The following is an 18,358-nucleotide window of genomic DNA, read 5'->3' as shown; positions in this document are numbered from 1 at the left end:
TCCCGGCAGACAACAGAAGATGAGATGGTTGGATGGCCTCACTGACTCAATGGACATGGGTTTGGATGGACTCTGGAAGTTGGTGATGGACAGGGAGGCCTGGCATGCTGTGGTTCATGGGATCGCAAAGAATTGGACACAGTTTAACAACTGAACTGAACTGAATGATATGTTGGTTCATGTGGAGCCATGTGAACTTTTAACTCACTGGTCAGAATATAAATTATAAGAGCCACATTGTAGAACCATCAGCCTTTTCCAGGGAACCAACACCTTCCCTCTTTGGTATTATCTTAGGGGAACTCTTGTGCACGTGCTCCAGGAAATTTGGGTAAGAATGGCCATGAGGGGACTTTTCAAATCAAATGTAAAGAATGCTTATAAGGGATCAAACCTGGGTCTCCGGCATTACAGGCAGATTCTTTACTGTCTGAGCCATCAGGGAAGGGTATGTGTGTTAGTTGCTCAGTCCTGTCTGACCCTCTGCGATCCCATGGACTTTACCCACCAGGCTCCTCTGTCCATGGAATTCTCTAGGCAAGAATACTGCAGTGGCTTGCCATTTCCTTTTCCAGGGGAACTTCCCGACCCAGGGATCAAACCTGGGTCTCCTGCATTATAGGCAGTTTCTTTACCATCTGAGCCACCAGGGAAGCCCAGGTATAAGGACAATCACCATATTTAAGATAATCACCATGGAGATGGGGAAGTGAAATTAAGATCAGTAAGGGGCATGCAGGTAAGGTGTTCATCTATTTGGTGGAGGAATTCAATTTTGGTGAGGAGCTCAACCATAACTGGTAAGGTTTTATTTCTTTGTTTGAGATCAGGTTACATGGATTTGCTATTATATTTGCTATTAGCTATTATATTTCCCAGGTTAAATATTAGTTTGGAATAGATGAAGTTGCTTTTAATCTGTAAAAATATTGATTTTGTGTTGCTCAGCCTACTATTTCATTGTGCATTTTTAATTATTTAGAATTTTTGAAACATTACATTATAAAAAATAAGAAAAGCACTCTTACACCTAGAAATATTTTTGCAAGAGTTTTTTGAATCTTATTGCAGAATGTCTTAATTTTGTTAACTCCACTGATGATCAGTCAATTATGTCTGTGCTACATTTAAATAATTGTGGGTTTGCTTCTTTAAATATTGATAGAAACTCCTATCCAAAAATCTAGAACACATGAAGATGTCAAAAAGGCAGCACCATTGACGGTCTTTCTAGACATAGCTCATTGGTGTAAACACAAAGTTGTTTCCACACTGTTAAGATATCATGACCTCCAGTGAGCATAGGAGGTGCCTATCTATAGGAACCTGTCTTTGCCAAGGTCTTTGTTATTTTTTTAACTTATTATACAATGTTTATTCCCCATAGGAATTAAGAATGGTTTGGACTACTATGTAAGGAACATAACAGAGTCACACAGGAAGTTAAGTTCTTGGACTAACCACTACTCATTTTATTTTAACAAATTGTATAAAGGATGAAATATATAGGAAATATATGACATGAAATAATAAGAATGATGTGAATTGTGTCAGTTGTAACACTATCAAGTGAGTAATAATTTTACTGACAAAATAGTCAAGTCTTGTTATTTCTTACTGCAAGATAGTTTTAAATATCATGTATGTGTTCTCAGATGTTCAGTTGTGTCTGATTCTTCGTGACCCTATGAATTATAGCCCACCAGGCTTCTCTGTCTATGCAATTTCTCAGGCAAGAATACTGGAGTAGAATGCCATTTCCTCCTCCAGGGGATCTTCCTGACCCAGGGATTGAACCTGCATCTCTTATGTCTCCTACAATGGCAGACAGATTCTTTACCACTAGGGCCACCTAGTAAAATATTTAGTTTTGTCTTTCACTTTGCTGTTTATTAACTCAGTGGAAAGCCTTAGACCACTTGCATGGGTGACTCCCTCTCTCTATTATTATTATTATTATTTTGGTCATTCTACAGGGCATGTGGAGCTTCCCTGACCCACGATCATACCAGTGCCTGGTGTATCAGAAGCATGGGTTCTTAACCATTATATCACTAGGAAAGTTCTGCCTCTCTCTAGAATTTTTTCAGTTGATGCTTTACAAACAAGTCATTGGCTCTGATAAACTCTTATTTGCCATTAAGTCCTCAACCTCGAAATGAGTACTCAACACAGACAGACAATACGTATTTCTGAATGATTCAACTTATTTCAAGGTTATTCTTTATTTAATATTTCATCTCTGATAAAATCTTCCTTTTGAAGCATTTTTCTGAGGGCTCTTGCTGATATGAGTTCTTTATCCTTTGAAGTGCCTTGTCTCTGCTACTAGAGACATACTAGAGGGTATGTTTCTTGAAGGCAGAGTCTGTTCTGGGTAGCTTACAGGAGCTGGTACAACGCATTTGATTTGGTAACACTCCAGCTGTGCTTGTTCCTGTATTGTATGCTGTGCCTCGTTTTGGTTCTTGTGTGCTTCATATTTTTCTATTTAATTTCTTTCTGAGAGCAACTGTCTCAAGTAGTTTGCATGTAAATTTATGGGTATTGGAATAGACAATTTGGACAAGCAAGGGAGTTATTTCTACTTTAAAGCCAAATCCTCCTAAACGTCTAAAATTTGTTGCATATAAAGTGATAAATCCTCCATCAAAGCATGACTGCAGTTTTGTAATTTCCACTATATTTAAAGATATTACCTAAGTTGATGAAACGTTAGGCCCGTAATTGTAAGAACTGACCATGAATTGTCATTTTAGTTATGCTTCATTATTAATACATTTGCTCAGGTATATACCAGGTGTTTGGGGGAACAATTAACATACAGTTCTCATAGTGCAACAATCAGGTAGAGACCATATTGTCATTTTGTCGACTATAAAAATTGCACTATGAGATCATTTTAAGTATTTATATTTTAGGGGAAAATTAATCAAAATAATTGGCCCTATCTAGGGATTACTGGGGTTCCCAGTGGCATTAATGGTAAAGAACCCACCTGCCAATGCAGGAGACTTAAAAGATGCAGGTTTGATCTCTGAGTTGAGAACATCCCCTGGAGGAGGGCATGGCAACCCACTCCAGTATCTTTGCCTGAAGAATCATATGGACAGATGAGCCTGGTGGGCAATAGTCCATGGGGTTGCAAAGATTCAGATATGACTGAAACAACTTAGCACACAGGGATTATTATATTAATCTTTTCCCAGCTCTGTGCTAGGTTTTTTGCTTACATTTGTTCTATTTATTGTATCTATTTATTTATCAACTCTGAGGTTGTCCAGCAAACCTCAGAGGGAGATACAGTGCATCATTTTCTAGTTTGGGAAACTTGTCCAAAGTCATACAAATGGTGAGTTGTAGAAGAGGGACTTAAATCCCAGTAAGTCTGACTCCAGAGTCCAGGCTAACTTGCTATGCATTTCAGTTCTTCTTATGTTATGGGGTCTCCAATAGGCAGTTGTTGCTCTTGCCCTCCCTCTATTGCTTTATGTTTTGGCTTTCATGATCTTATTCTAGCTTGGCTCTTGTCTCTGACCATTCCTTCTGTGGTGTCTTTGTGGGCTCTTCTTCCTCTAATTCCTCTTTTGAATTAAAAGTTTATTATTTCCTTCTCATTTCCATTCTTGAACTACTCTTCTCATTCCAAACATCTAAATAATGCCATATTCACATTGTTTTAATTTGCTAGGAACTTTGTCCTCCCCATGGCCTCATGTGCAATAGGCTCTCCAAACTTAACCCAACTTCATCTTCCTGCTTAGCCTGGCTTCTCTTCTTCTGCTCTTGAGTATAGTGAATCCATGGTCTCAACTTCAAACTACTCTTCCCTCAGCATGCTGGCACATGCTCAGATCTTATTCATCAATGAGGCTTTGGTATTTTGCATTTTTGTAGATCTAGCCTAGCTACTCTAGTCAAACTATTACTACCTTAGTTGAGGTTACCTTTTCTTAGCTAATGCTTGAATTAAAATTTTAAGCAAAATTTCTTGACTAGTCCTTTAGTCCTGTCCTTAATGCTGTTGAAAGAGTCATTGAAAATGAAAATCTCTCTATGCCACTTCACTGCATTAAACCCTTCAACAGCTTCTCATTACTATTGAAGGAATAACTCCTACATGAGGTCCTCTACAATTAGTCCCTGCCATCTCTCCCATCACTTCCTCTGTGCCTCCTGCCATGTGTATTAAAGTTCCATAATTATAAACCTTTTTTATTACCCAAAGAAACCATACTGTTGATCAACCCCACTCCCATAATTAGGCTTACAATGCCCTTTTTAACTGAAATGCTTTTCAATCTTTACTACTTAAGGGAGCTTCACTATCTTCTATGAATCTTTTAAAATTCATCTCAGAAGTCACTTTTAGAAAGTGTTCCCAGACACTAAAACACAAGCTTGGGGTTATTTATACAGAAACTTATTTACTCATGTACCTGACTCCCTCAAAACATTGTGAAGTCTTTGAAGACAAAGAACACGTCTTAAGCATCTTCATAGTCCTAGGGCTTAGAACAATGCTGGCACATAGTATGTGTTTAACAGATGTTGAATAACTCCTCAATCTCTGCAAGTAAGTTTGTTTTCAAATTTGTGTCACTTCTTGTCAACTTGGGAAAAAAGTAACATTGGAATACAGGCAAAATGTAGTAAAGTGAATAGAGTCATTCTGTTTCTCTTCATATACGTTAATTTCTTCTGCTACCCAGCATGTTTCTAACATTCCTCTAATATTGACTGAAAAATACACAGGGAAATGCTTTTAAGAGAAACTTTAAAAATATCACAAAATAACAACTTCAAAACACTCAAATGGGCACCATGTATTATATTAAAAAGGATTATTAGTTATTATGTAAAAAAAGATTTTAGGCCTCTATTTTCAATATTAAAAAGTCTTTTGCCAGTTTTCTGAATGCCATGTACTGCTGCTTTCTCATCATACTGTGAAACAGCAATTAAAATATTACTCTAAATTTGCATATGAGAAAACTGAGGTTTAATGAAGTTCAATCAGTTTAACCTAATAGCAAGCAGGGCCAAAATTTCAATAGAAGTCCTTATTTAAAGCCTGAGATTGTAACTGCTGGCTGATTCTGCCAGGCATTTGCTTTATTATTGAACTAAATTCACAACACTTAAATAAAAACCACAAAGAAATAAACACTCTATGATTTTTTTTTTTCTTTAATCCTTTCCTTTAGTTTTATCCCTAGGAAAGATAGTATTGGCTTTACCAAATCATGGATTCCATGTGGAAATTGTATTTGTCCATAAAGCATTCCTAGTTTTAGATCTAGGCATATAGAGATAAAAATGAATGAGAAAGTATTTGGGGAGACAATGGAAACTCTTGTGGTAAAGATGATTCATCCCAAGGGGAACACAGGAGGAGAGACCATAAGACAGAGAGAACGTTTCCATCTGTGCCAAGTTCAGCTCAGCAGGACAATAGCAACTAAGCTGGCCACAGGGTCTCTTCTTCTACAAACCACAGAAATTCTGGTTCGAATCTCTGTACTTAAAATGTAAAGAAAGCATAAACAAGAAGTTCAGCTACCAGATGGGGACTCTTCTAATTAGTTAAGTCTGCTCTAATTTTTGGCCACCAGTTGGCAGATGCAACAGATGCCAAGAGAGTAAACAGAATATGTTGGCAGTTTTGAATTTTCAACCAGTATATCACAAATAGATTCAATTTAGAAATATTTCCCCCTTTGGTTAAACTCTGTAACTTAATTTTGTCAAATGTCAGGAAGTTAGAGATCTATTATGAAGCATTTCTTTTTAGACATTTCACATTTTTGCCTATAAGTCAAAGGCAATGAAATATATGTTTTCAGACATGTTGTCTCAGACTCTGTAGAGTGTATCAGTCATGCTTGCATAAAAGAAATATTTTATTATAAAAATGGACTAATGTAGTATTTTGTGGTTAGAAAACCCAGTAAAATGTAAGAATTGTTTTTGGGAAAACACATCTTGAGATGAGCAGGGATGTTAAGAAATTGAAGAGATCTGGTGATTATAATCACAATCTCTAGTCTCTGTGCATTGGTGGTTCATGCTTTATAGGCAATTGGAAGCAAAATTGCATAACTATATAACTCAGAGGATGAAGGACAGTGTTACTTTGACTTTTTTTTTTTTTTTACATAACTGCTTTCTTTTGAAATACATAGGTAATGAAGTTATAATTTTTCCATCCCCAGGAATGATTAGCAAGTTTCCTTAAATTACTTTTCCACTCAGCTGCTGTCATGAGTGGAGAAGATGATTTTTAAATTATACTTTATTTACTACTGAAAATTGTATCCTTGCTTTTATCTACATGTATTCAATAAATCTTTGCAGGTACTTAGCATGTACTAGGCATGGTGCTTGTCCTGGGTCCACTGAGTTAAACAACACACAGTCCCTAATGGTTGCTCATGTTGACAAGAAGCCTAACAGCTACCATGTGTTATGACAATGTCTGCATTGGATGTAGGTCAGGTGTGTCCTGGGCATTCACAGGAGCAAACATAGAGGAGGAGAAGTAATTCTGCCTGATTTGGTGGGGTAATATAGAAATATTTCTAAAGGTAGTGATATTTAACACAAACTTTTTTTTTCTTTTTTTAGAAACTAAGACTAACCGATAAAGTTTGTGGGAAAGAGAATTACAAAAACAGAGACATATTTTTGGTAAAATGTATTTTGGGGCTTTTCTAGTGGTTCGGTGATTAAGACTTGTGCTTCCATTGCAGAGAACATGGGTTCAACCCCTGGTCGGGGAACTAAGATCCCACATGCTATGCAATGTGTCCAAAAAAAAAAAAAAGGTAGTTAGATAGGACACAAATAATAAATGGGATCTTGATAAAAGAAAGAGCTGTTGGTGTTGGTAGGGAACAACCAGACAGAGAGTAGTGATTGAGAAGATGTTTCATGGGTTTTGGATTTAAAAAAAAGAAAAGAAAATTAAGAATGTTGTGCTGCACTTGATGGAAAAGATAGGAAGTTCAGGGGACAAGCAGGTTTTATGGAGTGGATGAAGAGTTACATGTTATAAATATCAAATTAACATTATTAATATTGATATCAATATCATTAGGATATTAGTACATTGTGTTGATCATGCTAATAATGTTGGTGATGATAACATAACATTTATTTGCTATTGACTTTGTGTCAGATGTTGAGACAAGTGTTTGATACAAACACATTTAGTCCTCATCACAGTCTAATGAGATCCATGCAGGAATCAGAGGTACTCTAGATCATGGTGGAGTTGTGATTCAAATCCAGCTAAATTAAGACCATATTCTTTGATAGTTCACACAATTTGGACTCAACTTTCACTGTATTCTGGTTGGAATGTCTAAAAAGCAGCTGGTACTATACTCTGGACCTTAAGAATAAGATCTGCATTAGAGTCATAAATTTAGTTTTCATCTGCCTTTAGATTGTAATCAAAGCTATAAATGTAGGTTTTGTTTTTGTTCTGCACCTATGTAGGGCAGTAATTTCCAATATGGATGATCCTCAGCTATCACCCTGAAATTGTAGCTAAATATTGTCTGTATTTCCCTGAGAGAAGAAACATCCTAAAGAGGTCACCACTCCATCAACATTTTAAGAACATTTAGTGTATGTTGAGAAGAGATCAGTATTATAATAATCCCTTGAATTCTTCATCTTGAAGAAACCTCTGGGACTGCCAATGCTTTATTGGATTTTCAAACAAAGTGATAATAAAGAAACCTAGGATAAAAGGTTTGAAGGACTAAATGTAGCATGTAGAATCTTGGAATAGACTATCTTAAGGTATTTCATATTTTCATATCTGTAGCTTTCATCTTGGTTTGCAAGGGTGAGATGGTTTAACTAGAGAGGAAGTCATCTCATTGATCTTGGTCTGTTCCTTTCTTAAACTGGTCCTTTGCTTCAGATATAATCAGGAAATCTGTCAACTCTGGTCCTTGGTATAAGTAAGGCTTTGGTCTTAGAACTGATAATTTTACATATCTATCTTCTAGGCTCCATACTCGTACCTTTGGAAAATGATCTTGTGTTATGTGGCCCAATGTGGATGATGGTAGCAAGAAGAGGCAGTTAGTTCAGTTGCTCAGTTGTGTCCAACTCTTTGTGACCCCATAAACCACAGCACACCAGGCTTCCATGTCCATCACCAACTCCTGGAGTCCACCCAACCCATGTCCATTGAGTCGGTGATGCCATCCAACCATCTCATCCTCTGTCGTCCCCTTTTCCTCCTGCCCTCAATCTTTCCCAGCACCAGGGTCTTTTCAAATGAGTCAGCTCTTTGCATCAGGTGGCCAAAGTAATGGAGTTTCAGCTTTAGCATCAGTCCTTCCAATGAATATTCAGGACTGATTTCCTTTAGAATGGACTGGTTGGATCTCCTTGCAGCCCAAGGGACTCTCAAGAGTCTTCACCAACACCACAGTTCAATAGCATCAATTCTTTGGCGCTCAGCTTTCTTTATAGTCCAACTCTCACATCCATACATGACCACTGGAAAAACCATAGCGATGGACCTTTGTTGACAAAGTAATGTCTCTGCTTTTCAATATGCTGTCTAGGTTGGTCATAACTTTCCTTCCAAGAAGTAAGCGTCTTTTAATTTAATGGCTGCAATCACCATCTGCAGTGATTTTGGAGCCCAGAAAAATAAAGTCAGCCACTGTTTTCCACTGTTTCCTCATCTATTTGCCATGAAGCGATGGGACTGGATGAAATGATCTTAGTTTTCTGAATGTTGAGCTTTAAGCCAACTTTTTCACTCTCCACTTTCACTTTCATCAAGAGGCTTTTTAGTTCCTCTTCACTTTCTGCCATAAGGGTGGTGTCATCTGCATATCTGAGGTGATTGATATTTCTCCCAGCAATCTTGATTCCAGCCTGTGCTTCCTCCAGCCCAGCATTTCTCATGATGTACTCTGCATATAAGTTAAATAAGCAGGGTGACAATATACAGCCTTGACGTACTCCTTCTCCTATTTGGAACCATTCTGTTGTTCCATATCCAGTTCTAACTCTTGCTTCCTGACCTGCATAAGTTTCTCAAGAGGCAGGTCAGGTGGTCTGGTATTCCCATCTCTTTCAGAATTTTCCACAGTTTATTATGCTCCACACAGTCAAATGCTTTGACATAGTCAATAAGGCAGAAATAGATATTTTTCTGGAACTCTCTTGCTTTTTCAATGATCCATCAGATGTTGGCAATTTGATCTCTGGTTTCTCTGCCTTTTCTAAAACCCGCTTGAACATCAGGAAGTTCACAGTTCACATATTGCTGAAGCCTGGCTTGGAGAAGGCAGAGTGGAGAATAAATAAATAAGCTGCTTAGTCTCCTAAATTGCTATCTCTTGTCTCTGAGTTTTAACTTTGTTGTTCCATCTTATCTCTTTAATGAAGTCAGGTTATTTGGCAGAATTTGGCACAGAACCATTCTCCTTCTTCCCTTATTTGTCATATCCTCATAGAGATTGATAATCTTGTGATGTGTTACATTTTTACTCATTCTTTTGCTCTTATATATAAGGCATTTTTTGAATCAACTTTTATAACTTTAGGAATTTTCCAGATGAAAGAACTATGCAATCTATCTAGTTATTCTAGTTAGCAAAAAGGCAAAAGTAAAGGAAAAAAGAAAACATTAGTTTCAATGCCTTGAAAATACCCTGCAGATAAGTTCTGTATGTTTGATTCAGTGAATCAGAGTAAGAACTACCAGTACTTGAGAAGAGAAGGGGGCTTCCCAAGTGACTTAGTGGGTAAAGAATCCGCCTGCAATACAGGAGATGCAGGAAGACGCGAGTTTGATCTCTGGGTCAGGAAGATCTCCTGGAGGAGAGAAATGCAACCCACTTTAGTATTCTTGCCTGGAGAATCCTATGGACAGACAAGCCTGGTGGGCTACAGTCCATAGGCTTTCAAAGGCTCAGACACGACTGAAACAACTGAGCACAGATGAGAAGAGAAGGAAGGGATGTCAAATTTCATCCCTTAGTAAATTTAAGTACTAACATAGCCTTAAAAAGAGCATGAGATAGATTTTGCCTTAAAATGCCATTTCCTGGAAAGTATTAGTGGCAAAATGATAATCTTCTGGTCAAAACTCAGTCCTGCCTTGCCTAATGCTGGATGCAGTGGCACAGAGTGCAGAAACTCATGGAGGGGAAATTTTGATGCCACATTAGCATGTTCTCACATATTGCTGGTTGCATACCAAGCCCATATGTCCAAGCAATGGCTCTTCTTTGATATGCCTATTGTGGTTATCCCTAAGAAGAGAAGCATCTAATAGTACAAGGTATATCTTCAAGATGTTTTGCTCTCCTTCCTTCTGTGTTTATAAGCTCAACTTAACTCTTCTTTCCTCCACAATGGAATGACCCCTGATTTCTCTTTAATTCATGGCTTTGGCATCTCTCACAAGACATCTTGGAAACTGAAGTGCTGCTTCCTTGGTTGAATGTTTAAGGCAGTTATTGACTACTGTAGTTTGGATAAGGTAAATCTATAAATTCTTAAACCTTAGTAAAAATGTACTCAAAAAAGATACGGAAAAGTCTTTATGCCTTCCTATAAAAAAGAGCTATTTTATCTTGAATTAAACATTACTGGAATTTAAAATAATTCAATTTATATAATTTGTGACTAACAACTTGAAAAACAGTAGCTTACTTTATATTGAAGCATTCCTGAATTACCGGCATTTCAGGACAGCATTTAGGGTCTTCCCCAGTGGCTCCGTGGTGAAGAGTCCGCCTGCAATGCAGGAGACACAGGGGAAGCAGGTTCGATCCCTGCATTGGGAAGATCTCCAGGAGAAGGAAATGGCAACCCACTACAGTATTCTTGCCTGGAGAATCCCATAGACCGAGGAGCTCAGTAGGCTGCAGCCTGGGGTCGCAAAGAGTCGGACACCACTGAGCGACTGAGCACACACACACACAGGGCAGAATTTATTGTTGTTTTGTTGGGGTTAATGGTGTGGGTTCTTGAGATAAGCTAACAGTTTGATTTTCAGCTCTACCAACTGTTAGCTGTGTGACTTTGGGTAAGTCACTTAAACTCTTTCATGCCAGCAGTTAATGAGAAAATAACAATAATAATATTTAACAATTGTAAAATAAGATTGTTATGAGGTTTCACTGAGTTAATACATATATATCTATTAGAAACATGCCTGGCAAAACTTTAGCCAATATTTATTGATTATCAGCTATTTCTTTTTGCTATGGTTCATGATGGACTAAAATGCTCTAAAGCTATTTGATAAGTAATAAAGCTTCAGAAATGTTTAGTTTTTAGCTCAATCTTTAAAAATTTTTAATACAAATATATTACAATATCATTTTAAAATTTGTATAAATAAAAAATAAAAAGATAAATATACCACCATCATCTCAGTTCCTACTGACCATAGCTAAATCAATAGCTGTCAATAGCCCAATGTGTATTTTCTGCATTGTATGTTATTCATGAGCACACAATTACCCTATAAAGACCCTTTGAAGATATTAGATCATTGCTTCCATATTATTCTCCAGATTGCTTTAGAAAAATAACTCAAATATACATAGCATAATCCTTTTGGGTTCATATGTATAGATCTGCCCTGTTCTTCTAATTGTGGCAAACTAGTCCTTAAAAGGTATGCATGATGAAATCTATCTTATGAATGCCATTTAATTTGTCTCTAAGTGTTTGTTATTTCAAATAATGTCACCAATAGCATTCCTATACATCTAACAAAGTTCAATAACTGGCCCCCTTGAAGGCCACAGTAAGAGTGAAGATTCATCTAGTTTGGGCTTCAAATTGTTTTATTTTTATTTAATTATTTTAAATATTTATTTATTTGGCTGTACCTTGTCTTAGTTGTGTATGTGGGTCTAGTTCCCTGACCAGGGATCAAACCTGGGCCTCCTGCATTGGGAGTGTGAAGTCTTAGCCACTGGATCACCAGGGAAGTCCCTTCAAATTGCTTTAAACATTAAAAAAAAAACCAAAATGAGTTAACATTTATAAATCAAGTGAATTTAGATGAAAAATCCAGATTTTTGGATTCTTACCTTAAAAAAATCTAAAGATAAATAACTTCTGGGTCCATTTCTTGAGTTGCAGTAACAAGATTTGACAGAGTAGAGGCAGCTGTAATTATAAATTCATATCTATTCCACCTGCTACAGTTCTTGCCTTTTCCATTGCCTTGCACTTGGCTGGTTTTCCTCATTTATAGTACCTGCTTGATTCTCATGGGCCCTGAAGTTTGTGATACCTGAGATGTATCATTAAACATTTAGTTTGTATTACTAAATAATAAAGCCTAAGTTGTGAATTTCTGGGTCAAAGGGTAGAAATCATGCTAAATTTTTGATAGTACTGTCAAATTATTTATCACATTTTATTAAATACCCAGAGTGCTTTTACTTCTAGGCTCTCAGCTAGATCTAGCATTTATGTAACATAAATCAAGTAAAAAAAAAAAAAAGCAAAAATGTTTAAATTTCTTTGAATAGCAAAAATTCAATGTTAGGATTTATAGAGGAATATTTAGAGATGGTATCAGCCTGAGTCCTGGCAAGAAATAGAATGCATACTCAGCCAAAATCTTGAGGAAAATGGGTTGAGGGACTATTTACAGAAGTGTGGGTGGCAATAGAGACTTCCCTGGTGGCACAGCAGTAAAGAATTCACCTGTAATGCAGGAGATGCAGGTTCCATTCCTAGGTCAGGAAGATACCTTGGAAGAGGAAATGGCAACCACTCCAGTATTCTTGCTAGGAAAAATTTCATGGACAGGGAAGCCTGGAGGGCTACAGTCCATAGAGTGGCAGAGTTTGACACAGCAGAGCACAGGTAGGATTAAGAGAATCAATCAAGGATGTGGAGTTCGATAAAGAAGATGTTTGTAACCTCAATCTGATGGGAAAGGAAGAGGACATGATATTTCAGGAGGATATGGTATTTCAGGAGCCCCTGGGAACTGGACTTCCTCATCGGAGTTGTCATGGGACACAGCCACTGCTAAAATTTGCTACTGAGATACAGTGGGAGTGTGGCTCAGCATTTTCTGGCCACTGTCTCCTTCAATCTTGCTGTCATCTGATGGTGCCTGCTATTGGTTAAACCCCTCCAAAGCCATACAGACTGGCTGAAGCAGTTCTTAGGGATCAGAACAGGAAGTATGGAGAATACACAGGGGAGGAATATACAAAAATAGAACTGCTACCACAAGGCTGTCTGGTCTCAAAGGTCCTAGGACACTTTCACTCTTATCGTTTTCATGATCATTACATTTAAAAAATTGTGATAAGGAGATGCAATAGAGTTTTTCTCACCTTTATCAGCTCTGCCACTTAATGAGTGATCTTGAAGTTGTTCATGATTCTTGGTTCCATGGGGATAATTATAGTTATTGGGAAGACCCAACAAGTTAATGAAAAAAAAAATTGTATTATATCACCTAACCATAAAAAAATCTGTAGTTTATAAATATCTATTGCATTGATGAGTTTAAATGATTAAAATGCTTGTGGGGAAATCCACCACAATAGTAATATAATGCATATAAAGTCTTCATCAATTTAAACAATGTTTATATTTTTTAAAGTTCATGTAGAATTACTTCAACCTTTTTAGCTTTACCAACAAGATAAAAATTTAATGAAAGCTCCCATAGACTGAACACAAAGAAAAACCAGAAATGTATTTTTCAAAGGGGAAGAAAATCAGATACCTAAATAATTATGTATTTGGGTAGAGAGTGATGAGAGTTTCAGATAAAGGACTTTGGAAGTTTGGAAAAAATAAAGATCACAGTGGTTTAACTCCCTTGACACAGCTCCAGTAAGAGGTCTTTCAAAGTGCCCTTCCCTCCCACTGTAAGGAAAACTGACTGAAATCTACAGCAAGCTAACAACTCTGCTCCTAACACTTTTCCCCTTCTTGTCCCTCCATCTGTGTTAAACTCCTATTAAGGGTCGATTGTAAATCTGATTACGCTGTTAAGTAAACCAAATCTGATTAAGCCAGTTTTGCTAATATGATGACTCAAAGCATTCAATATTAAGTAAACGAATGAATATGAATTTTAAATGAAATTTATTTTTACAAGGAACTCTAAGTGGAATGTGTTTTTAAAGAAATCACTGATATACGAGCTAAGAAAAATTTGCTGTTGAATTAGAAGTAGAAATTTTGAAAGTTGGAAAAGTTCATAAAATACAAGACTGATAAAAATTTTCCAGTGTAAACATTTTCACTGCATTCAGAGTGCTTTGCACATCCTAAACATCTTGCTGCATCTTGAAGAAATAAAAAGTGGGCATCGTATGTTATGAATAATGGATGTGTTTTATGCAGAGTAGAAGGTAGAACTCTGAGGATCACTCATCAAAGACACTTGTCCTCATCACAAGTTTGCAAGCGAAGCATTTGTCTATGTTTCAAAATTTATTAACATTCAATATGTGTGTAGCATGTAAAAAGTATTTGTGGCTATCATATTTTTGGATTAATTAACTCATTAGAAGTCCTGAATGAGTCAGAAGAGGGTTTCCTCTAATTTCAGCTAAGAAGATAAGGCACATTTCCTAAAGAAAGAGTAATTTTCTGCTGGGCCCTTGCTAAATATCCCATTACTAGCCTTATTTACATAAGGAAGCAAACTCTTCCTCAGTGAGTAAATCAATTACATTGAGCAAACATTTATTGAATTTCCATGGCCTTCAGGATAAAACGGAAGTTATTGATCATGGCATAAAAGTATATTCATGATCTGGTTCATCATCCATTGCTCCTCACCTGACTTATCTTTTCAGAATAACAAGACAATGTACTTGTGAATTTTAAACTCCTACTATGTATCAGTATTATATGCTTTTGTACATTCTGTTTCAGAGGCCTAAAATGCCTATCATGTCATCAGGCATATATTGAATGCTGATTATTCAGTGAAAATTTTTTCATTTAAAAAAAAAATCAGATTCATTCCTCTGCCATTTTTATACCAAATTTTCATTTCAAAGGAGAAAGATTTATGGATAACTACTTATTAGAATTGTGTTTCTAATAACTGTATTAAGCATACTCAAAACCACACACACACAGAAAATCACACTACTAGAGGATGTTCTAGTGTATTAGAACAAAGAATTTAAAATGATGCTTGTATAGAAGTCATATTTACAAAAAGACTTAAAGTTAACTCAAAGTATTTAAAGTTCAGTACATTGTTAAATGCCTGGTACATGTGCTGTCAGAAAACACATCATAAGATATAGTGTTAATCCAATATTATAAACAAAAGTGGATAGAAAATAATGAAAAAATGTCTAAAAATTTATTGTGTGTAACTCCAGGTGGTGGCATTAGATTACAGCTGTTATTTTAATCTGTACTCTCCAATTTTTTTAAAACAGTTAAAATGTGTTACTTTGATAACAAATAAAATATTTAAAGGTCTCAATACTTTGTTCAAGGGTTATCACTTTTCTTATGAAATGCTCCTGAATCATTCATCCTTACCATGCATTACCTTCTCTCCACTGACTTATTATTTTTTACAAATAGTAGCAAGTAAATATTGAGTTTATTTCTCTACTTTTGTGTCTCCCCGAGACAGAAAACTTTTGAAAGAGATTGTTTCAAAATTTTCTCTCCAGTATTAACATATATTATAGTATAATCTGAATATTGTGCATGTTTGGGATTCAAGAAATATAACATGAGTTTCTTCAACAAAATTAGCAATATTCTCCAACTACTTGGCAGAGGAGAAGAGGGTAATGCAACTTATGTGACTTCTCATCATTAGGCCCAAGTCCTATAAAACTCCATGATATTCTCCTAGGTCGAGACAGTGCTACATAACTTTTAATACCATCAGGCCATGAGCATTATATATTTCAAGACAAAGTTTTCCCTAAGTTTTCTTGTGTTTCTTCAAATACTTGTCATTATTTGCTTTTGGAAAAAGCCTAAGGAAATTGGCATATTGTTTATTTATTTTTTTTAATATTAACAATAAGTATCAGAGTTTTTTCACACTAGTGAGCATGAATCTTTTTTTTTTTAAATCTGTTTATTTTCTAATTATGTATTTTTATATTGAGTACCTTAGGGAAGAAAATAATTGCAATGATTTGAATTCATAATATAATTAACCCCTGGGTTCAATAAATATCCTTTATAATTATACCCAGTCAATATTAGAAATATTTGTAGACACTAAATCAGCTAACAAAATAAGTAAAATAACTATATGAAATATAGTGGCACCCCACTCCAGTACTCTTGCCTGGAAAATACCATGGACGGAGGAGCCTGGTAGGCTGCAGTCCATGAGGTCGCTAAGAGTCAGACACGACTGAGCAACTTCACTTTGACTTTTCACTTTCATGCATTGGTGAAGGAAATGGCAACCCACTCCAGTGTTCTTGCCTGGAGAATCCCAGGGACGGGGGAGCCTGGTGGGCTGCCGTCTCTGGGGTCGCACAGAGTCGGACACGACTGAAGCGACTTAGCAGCAGCAGTAGCAGCATGATCAGTTAAGTCACTTTGCCACTTTTGTTTTTTTTTAAACATGATTCACATTTACTTCAATCACAAACACATTCATTTCAAGTGTTAACTTACATCACTGATGCTAGCATCTAAAAACTAAGATCTTAAAAGAAACTTCAGTTTAATGTGAAGAAATTCAAGAAGAAAATTTTGGGACACTTGATCAGAAGATTTTGGTGGCTGTCGAAATACTCATGTGTACACAGAGGTGCAAGAAAGCCTGAGAAAGAAGAGTTGTTTCCATTTCCAATTGAACACAGGATCCAAGAAATAAGTGAACCAAATATTCTACTGAAATTAGCCATCCAACCATACAGTGCCAATATGTTAGTAATGGACCACATTTTAAAAGCTTTGGCAAATGTTACAAAAACAAAATATTTAGAGTAATATTTACAAATACAAACATAATTAGCTTTTTGCCTTCTATAAGTAACAATCTTTGAAATGCTAAAAATGAGGTCCAACTGTGGTTCTTTTCTGGTGTGGCAAGCTGTAGGTGCACTTGGTCTACCGATTTACGTTCTCAAAGTTTTCTTGGAAGCAGTTGGATGGGGCTTAATTGCAGGAGAAGCTGATGTCCTACTGGCTGGGCAGACTTCTGCACTGGTTTCCACAAATTGAAATGCCTTCACCAAGCAGAGGGCTTCTTCCATGCTTCAGCCCACTGGGAGATCATTGATACTCAAATGCTTGATGACTCCATTGGCGTCACTTATGAAAAGAACTCATAGTGAAGGATCAGAACCTTCTCACTGGACACTGTAGTGTCGGGGGAGCTGTTAAGTCAAATCTGACAAGAGCTTAATGTTCATGTGGCCCAAACCAGCATTCTTCCTCTGTGTGTTCATCTAGGCCAGGTGACTGAAGTGGGAACCCATTGACACTGCAGCAAATCCACAGTTCACATCATGAATTCACTGGCTTTGTCACTGAAAGTAATCATGAAATTTCTGTTCACAAAAGTGAAATTCAAAGGATAGAGAAAGAGCACCAAATATTTCCCCTTAAAGTCTTCAGTTTAGTTGCTCAGTCGTGTCTTTGAACTCTCTATTGCCAGTGGCTGTACCCTTAATATAGGGCGCTTGCTGGGTGATGGCAAGGATATGGTGTGAGGAGCTGATGCTAGAGGCCAATTTTGCTTGGCCAGAACCAGACCACAATGCATTTGTCAAGCACATTCTTCAGCAGACATAAGGGCTGCATAGGCAGAAATGCTTTAAGGAATGGCTTTCAAATGTCGGACAAGCGATGCCCAGAGTAACTGTCTCATCGTGGAGGCCATGTGATGACTTGTGATGACCAGTGATGGTCTCTTATTGAGATTAAAAACATTTTTTTTCTTAAAGTTTCTACCAACTTCATGAGAAAAAGACTAAAACCTGTATTTTTAGTTTTTAGACAAATGACTGGTTTGCCTCATTTCTGTTTTGTCAGTTTAAATTAGTAAGTACATAAGTAAATTGAGTGCTTTTATATCTATCTCTCTGCTAGATTAAAGAAAAATTAACGATAATAAGTTGCCCTAGCATGAGAGAATGGGACCCAAGGCTGTATTTGAATTGTGGTTGGAAGTATGAAGGTATGGTTGGAACTTTGGGAGCAGCATAGAAGAGGTGAATGAATTGCTCAAGTGGCCTAGGTGTGAGAAGTGGCTTTTTGGAGGAGGTGACCTGGTTGCCAAGCAGCAGGTGGAGAGTGGACCAGAGTGAGAGCAAAATTGCATAGGCATTAATTGGGAAGACATATTTGTTCACTACACCTGCACTAT

At 36.8% G+C, this 18,358-nt stretch overlaps 1 pseudogene; it reads right to left on the bottom strand.

Moving 5' to 3' along the window:
* Nucleotides 1–17,097: 17,097 nt before the first annotated feature.
* On the bottom strand, nucleotides 17,098–17,872 carry LOC102408163 (annotated as a pseudogene).
* Nucleotides 17,873–18,358: the final 486 nt, after the last annotated feature.

The sequence above is a fragment of the Bubalus bubalis genome, chromosome 15 (genome assembly GCF_019923935.1).
Source record: "Bubalus bubalis isolate 160015118507 breed Murrah chromosome 15, NDDB_SH_1, whole genome shotgun sequence".
In the NCBI taxonomy this organism is placed as follows: Eukaryota; Metazoa; Chordata; class Mammalia; order Artiodactyla; family Bovidae; genus Bubalus; species Bubalus bubalis.
Note: the sequence above shows the minus strand (reverse complement) of the source record. Positions and strands in the feature narration are given on the sequence as shown.